Below are 6,000 nucleotides of genomic sequence, written 5' to 3'. Positions count from 1 at the left end.
GGCAAATCTAGAACTTCCTGCCAGAGAGCTAGCAAATTTAAGACATCCGGTTGCTTTCAGAATAAAAGCGTGGTTAATTAAATAATTATTACATTACATTATTAGTATTGTTATTACATTACAGTTATTGTGAAGACACACATTATGTTTCTGTGTAAAAATAAGTAATTAAATAACGTAAAAAAGTTATCTAAATGGATAAATGCCCAAGTCCATGCACTGGAGTGCCCAAGTCCATTCACTGGAGTGCATGGACTTTATAAAGTGGACACTGGACAAAAATCCCTGCTATGTATCGACTAGTGTGACATACGCACATGTCCGGGGAGACCTCCTCTACAACACCACACTGTCCGCTAAGCACCAGAGGTGTAAAAATTTAATTGGCACACCATACAGCGAGGTGAAAGGTAAAAAAACATCCCATTTCCAGACTAAAGTCAACTAAAGTGGACACTGGACAAAAATCCCTGCTATGTATCGACTAGTGTGACATACGCACATGTCCGTGGAGACCTCCTCTACAACACCACACTGTCCGCTAAGCAGCAGAGGTGTAAAACAAAAATTGGCACGCCATACAGCGAGGTGAAAGGTCAAAAACTATCCCATTTCCAGACTAAAGTCAACTAAAGTGGACACTGGACAAAAATCCCTGCTATGTATCGACTAGTGTGACATACGCACATGTCCGGGGAGACCTCCTCTACAACACCACACTGTCCGCTAAGCAGCAGAGGTGTAAAACAAAAATTGGCACGCCATACAGCGAGGTGAAACATAAAAAGATGTCCCATTTCCAGACTAAAGTCAACTAAAGTGGACACTGGACAAAAATCCCTGCTATGTATCGACTAGTGTGACATACGCACATGTCCGTGGAGACCTCCTCTACAACACCACACTGTCCGCTAAGCAGCAGAGGTCTAAAAAATTTATTGGCACACCATACAGCGAGGTGAAAGGTCAAAAAATATCCCATTTCCAGACTAAAGTCAACTAAAGTGGACACTGGACAAAAATCCCTGCTATGTATCGACTAGTGTGACATACGCACATGTCCGTGGAGACCTCCTCTACAACACCACACTGTCCGCTAAGCAGCAGAGGTGTAAAACAAAAATTGGCACGCCATACAGCGAGGTGAAAGGTCAAAAACTATCCCATTTCCAGACTAAAGTCAACTAAAGTGGACACTGGACAAAAATCCCTGCTATGTATCGACTAGTGTGACATACGCACATGTCCGTGGAGACCTCCTCTACAACACCACACTGTCCGCTAAGCAGCAGAGGTGTAAAACAAAAATTGGCACGCCATACAGCGAGGTGAAAGGTCAAAAACTATCCCATTTCCAGACTAAAGTCAACTAAAGTGGACACTGGACAAAAATCCCTGCTATGTATCGACTAGTGTGACATACGCACATGTCCGGGGAGACCTCCTCTACAACACCACACTGTCCGCTAAGCAGCACAGGTGTAAAACAAAAATTGGCACGCCATACAGCGAGGTGAAACATAAAAAAATGTCCCATTTCCAGACTAAAGTCAACTAAAGTGGACACTGGACAAAAATCCCTGCTATGTATCGACTAGTGTGACATACGCACATGTCTGGGGAGACCTCCTCTACAACACCACACTGTCCGCTAAGCAGCAGAGGTGTAAAACAAAAATTGGCACACCATACAGCGAGGTGAAAGGTCAAAAAATATCCCATTTCCAGACTAAAGTCAACTAAAGTGGACACTGGACAAAAATCCCTGCTATGTATCGACTAGTGTGACATACGCACATGTCCGTGGAGACCTCCTCTACAACACCACACTGTCCGCTAAGCAGCAGAGGTGTAAAACAAAAATTGGCACGCCATACAGCGAGGTGAAAGGTCAAAAACTATCCCATTTCCAGACTAAAGTCAACTAAAGTGGACACTGGACAAAAATCCCTGCTATGTATCGACTAGTGTGACATACGCACATGTCCGTGGAGACCTCCTCTACAACACCACACTGTCCGCTAAGCAGCAGAGGTGTAAAAAATTAATTGGCACACCATACAGCGAGGTGAAAGGTCAAAAAACATCCCATTTCCAGACTAAAGTCAACTAAAGTGGACACTGGACAAAAATCCCTGCTATGTATCGACTAGTGTGACATACGCACATGTCCGTGGAGACCTCCTCTACAACACCACACTGTCCGCTAAGCAGCAGAGGTGTAAAACAAAAATTGGCACGCCATACAGCGAGGTGAAAGGTCAAAAACTATCCCATTTCCAGACTAAAGTCAACTAAAGTGGACACTGGACAAAAATCCCTGCTATGTATCGACTAGTGTGACATACGCACATGTCTGGGGAGACCTCCTCTACAACACCACACTGTCCGCTAAGCAGCAGAGGTGTAAAACAAAAATTGGCACGCCATACAGCGAGGTGAAACATAAAAAAATGTCCCATTTCCAGACTAAAGTCAACTAAAGTGGACACTGGACAAAAATCCCTGCTATGTATCGACTAGTGTGACATACGCACATGTCCGTGGAGACCTCCTCTACAACACCACACTGTCCGCTAAGCAGCAGAGGTGTAAAACAAAAATTGGCACGCCATACAGCGAGGTGAAACATAAAAAAATGTCCCATTTCCAGACTAAAGTCAACTAAAGTGGACACTGGACAAAAATCCCTGCTATGTATCGACTAGTGTGACATACGCACATGTCCGGGGAGACCTCCTCTACAACACCACACTGTCCGCTAAGCAGCAGAGGTGTAAAACAAAAATTGGCACGCCATACAGCGAGGTGAAACATAAAAAATGTCCCATTTCCAGACTAAAGTCAACTAAAGTGGACACTGGACAAAAATCCCTGCTATGTATCGACTAGTGTGACATACGCACATGTCTGGGGAGACCTCCTCTACAACACCACACTGTCCGCTAAGCAGCAGAGGTGTAAAAAAAAAAATTGGCACGCCATACAGCGAGGTGAAACATAAAAAAATGTCCCATTTCCATTCCATTTTTGTCAGGTGTCCACTTTAGTTGACTTTAGTCTGGAAACACCTCTGCTGCTTAGCGGACAGTGTGGTGTTGTAGAGGAGGTCTCCACGGACATGTGCGTATGTCACACTAGTCGATACATAGCAGGGATTTTTGTCCAGTGTCCACTTTAGTTGACTTTAGTCTGGAAATGGGACATTTTTATGTTTCACCTCGCTGTATGGCGTGCCAATTTTTGTTTTACACCTCTGCTGCTTAGCAGACAGTGTGGTGTTGTAGAGGAGGTCTCCCCGGACATGTGCATATGTCACACTAGTCGATACATAGCAGGGATTTTTGTCCAGTGTCCACTTTAGTTGACTTTAGTCTGGAAATGGGACATCTTTTTATGTTTCACCTCGCTGTATGGCGTGCCAATTTTTGTTTTACACCTCTGCTGCTTAGCGGACAGTGTGGTGTTGTAGAGGAGGTCTCCACGGACATGTGCGTATGTCACACTAGTCGATACATAGCAGGGATTTTTGTCCAGTGTCCACTTTAGTTGACTTTAGTCTGGAAATGGGATGTTTTTTGACCTTTCACCTCGCTGTATGGTGTGCCAATACATTTTTTTACACCTCTGCTGCTTAGCGGACAGTGTGGTGTTGTAGAGGAGGTCTCCCCGGACATGTGCGTATGTCACACTAGTCGATACATAGCAGGGATTTTTGTCCAGTGTCCACTTTAGTTGACTTTAGTCTGGAAATGGGACATTTTTTTATGTTTCACCTCGCTGTATGGCGTGCCAATTTTTGTTTTACACCTCTGCTGCTTAGCGGACAGTGTGGTGTTGTAGAGGAGGTCTCCACGGACATGTGCGTATGTCACACTAGTCGATACATAGCAGGGATTTTTGTCCAGTGTCCACTTTAGTTGACTTTAGTCTGGAAATGGGATGTTTTTTGACCTTTCACCTCGCTGTATGGTGTGCCAATACATTTTTTTACACCTCTGCTGCTTAGCGGACAGTGTGGTGTTGTAGAGGAGGTCTCCCCGGACATGTGCGTATGTCACACTAGTCGATACATAGCAGGGATTTTTGTCCAGTGTCCACTTTAGTTGACTTTAGTCTGGAAATGGGACATTTTTTTATGTTTCACCTCGCTGTATGGCGTGCCAATTTTTGTTTTACACCTCTGCTGCTTAGCGGACAGTGTGGTGTTGTAGAGGAGGTCTTCACGGACATGTGCGTATGTCACACTAGTCGATACATAGCAGGGATTTTTGTCCAGTGTCCACTTTAGTTGACTTTAGTCTGGAAATGGGAAATTTTTTATGTTTCACCTCGCTGTATGGCGTGCCAATTTTTGTTTTACACCTCTGCTGCTTAGCGGACAGTGTGGTGTTGTAGAGGAGGTCTCCCCGGACATGTGCATATGTCACACTAGTCGATACATAGCAGGGATTTTTGTCCAGTGTCCACTTTAGTTGACTTTAGTCTGGAAATGGGATGTTTTTTGACCTTTCACCTCGCTGTATGGTGTGCCAATTAATTTTTTACACCTCTGCTGCTTAGCGGACAGTGTGGTGTTGTAGAGGAGGTCTCCCCGGACATGTGCGTATGTCACACTAGTCGATACATAGCAGGGATTTTTGTCCAGTGTCCACTTTAGTTGACTTTAGTCTGGAAATGGGACATCTTTTTATGTTTCACCTCGCTGTATGGCGTGCCAATTTTTGTTTTACACCTCTGCTGCTTAGCGGACAGTGTGGTGTTGTAGAGGAGGTCTTCACGGACATGTGCGTATGTCACACTAGTCGATACATAGCAGGGATTTTTGTCCAGTGTCCACTTTAGTTGACTTTAGTCTGGAAATGGGACATCTTTTTATGTTTCACCTCGCTGTATGGCGTGCCAATTTTTGTTTTACACCTCTGCTGCTTAGCGGACAGTGTGGTGTTGTAGAGGAGGTCTCCACGGACATGTGCGTATGTCACACTAGTCGATACATAGCAGGGATTTTTGTCCAGTGTCCACTTTAGTTGACTTTAGTCTGGAAATGGGATGTTTTTTGACCTTTCACCTCGCTGTATGGTGTGCCAATTAATGTTTTACACCTCTGCTGCTTAGCGGACAGTGTGGTGTTGTAGAGGAGGTCTCCACGGACATGTGCGTATGTCACACTAGTCGATACATAGCAGGGATTTTTGTCCAGTGTCCACTTTAGTTGACTTTAGTCTGGAAATGGGAATTTTTTTTATGTTTCACCTCGCTGTATGGCGTGCCAATTTTTGTTTTACACCTCTGCTGCTTAGCGGACAGTGTGGTGTTGTAGAGGAGGTCTTCACGGACATGTGCGTATGTCACACTAGTCGATACATAGCAGGGACTTTTGTCCAGTGTCCACTTTAGTTGACTTTAGTCTGGAAATGGGACATTCTTTATGTTTCACCTCGCTGTATGGCGTGCCAATTTTTGTTTTACACCTCTGCTGCTTAGCGGACAGTGTGGTGTTGTAGAGGAGGTCTCCCCGGACATGTGCATATGTCACACTAGTCGATACATAGCAGGGATTTTTGTCCAGTGTCCACTTTAGTTGACTTTAGTCTGGAAATGGGACATTCTTTATGTTTCACCTCGCTGTATGGCGTGCCAATTTTTGTTTTACACCTCTGCTGCTTAGCGGACAGTGTGGTGTTGTAGAGGAGGTCTCCCCGGACATGTGCATATGTCACACTAGTCGATACATAGCAGGGATTTTTGTCCAGTGTCCACTTTAGTTGACTTTAGTCTGGAAATGGGACATTTTTTTATGTTTCACCTCGCTGTATGGCGTGCCAATTTTTGTTTTACACCTCTGCTGCTTAGCGGACAGTGTGGTGTTGTAGAGGAGGTCTCCACGGACATGTGCGTATGTCACACTAGTCGATACATAGCAGGGATTTTTGTCCAGTGTCCACTTTAGTTGACTTTAGTCTGGAAATGGGACATCTTTTTATGTTTCACCTCGCT

This window comes from Electrona antarctica (assembly GCF_951216825.1).
Source record: "Electrona antarctica genome assembly, chromosome: 20".
NCBI lineage: Eukaryota > Metazoa > Chordata > Actinopteri > Myctophiformes > Myctophidae > Electrona > Electrona antarctica.
Note: the sequence above shows the minus strand (reverse complement) of the source record.